This window comes from Malurus melanocephalus, unplaced genomic scaffold (assembly GCF_030028575.1).
Source record: "Malurus melanocephalus ecotype Western Australia unplaced genomic scaffold, MMel_1.1 scaffold_519, whole genome shotgun sequence".
Classification (NCBI taxonomy): Eukaryota; Metazoa; Chordata; class Aves; order Passeriformes; family Maluridae; genus Malurus; species Malurus melanocephalus.
In genome coordinates, this window is record NW_026623751.1 from 368,316 (window position 1) to 369,715 (window position 1,400).

Genomic DNA, 1,400 nt, shown 5'->3' on the forward strand with positions numbered 1-1,400 from the left:
GGAGGAGATTGGTGCGGGAGGGGGATTGGGACCGAGACCTTGAAAAGATGGTGAGATGGGGTTGTGAACGGATCGGGACCTTGAGGAGGATCGGGATCGGGAGGAGATCGCGGGGCGAGCTCCATAAAGCCCTTTGAGGGAGCATTAAAGGCTCACTTAAAGGGGACGCAKGGGAGTTTGCCGGGGGGCGGTCGGGTGGCGCCAGGCCCATCTGTATTTAGCACTGTTATTATTACTGTTCGTTTTCTTATTCCATTGCAGCTTCTAGTAAATTGTTCTTAACGCAACCCGTGACCTTTACCTTTTTTTGTATCTCCAATTTTCCATCCTATTGCAGAGGGAGGTGGGCGGTATGTGAGCAAACAGTGCGTGTTTCAATGGGAACACTAAATTGGGGAGTTCCATTCCTGAACCATGACAGACGTGTATTTTAGTAGGGTCTGCATTAAGTAGARTCATCACTAAAGTATTTATAGTGCTGAAAAAGTCCTTGTCTTGTGTTCTTAAAATTAGCGTAAAAGTTTATCAGGTGCCAGTGTGTGTCCTAAGACCTTGCAGCCTTCTTAGGAGCGCACTTGTGCTCTGATGGAAACTGCCGGCCTGCTGCCTGGAATTTATGGCTGAGTTAGAGCAGGATTTGCTAGTAAGCAGCCCACTCCATGTTTTTTCATCTCTCCTGAGTTCCTGGAAGCCCTCCAGGCTGGGATCAAGATGATTCTGTCAGGAGCAGCTTTTATAGTCTGTCTCGTCATGTCTCTCCCTACATGGTAGTTGAATATATTAAATGTGTGTGCTTCATGACTTCATGAAAATCATATGGCAGGCGGCCCTTTAGGGTGTTCCTGAGCCAGGCAGGGCAGGCCTGGCCTCTCCCAGAACTGCACATTTTCTTTAGCAGCCTCTGATACTCGTCTAGCTATCCCAGAAGTTTCAGAAATTTCTTCTCCTAATCAGTGGCTGCTCTGTGCAATGGTGTTCCTAGAATCATTTAGGTTGGTGAATACCCTTAAGATGGTGTAGTCCAATGTTCAGGTGCTACTGTTGATCCAAACTTGAAAATGAGATCTTTACATTCTCAGATTAGTTTATGCTTGGAATTACTCAGGAATAATGCTTCCATGAGTGTTCCTCATGCTGCTCAACCACCTCTTGGGCACAAGCCAGCCTTTATCCATGCTGTGCAGAAGCACAGGGATGTCTGCTTTGGGTTGCTCGTGGGTCACAGCTCCTGGCTGTGACTTAAGGTGATGCCATCAGGGCCATCTCCTTTTGTGTAATATTTCACACGAATTATGACCCATGACTTATAGAGTGAGGTACCAAAGGGCTATGGAGATGATGAGGGGCTGGAACTTCTCACTTTTGGGGAAAGACTGAGGGAGCTCGGCCTGTTCAGCCTC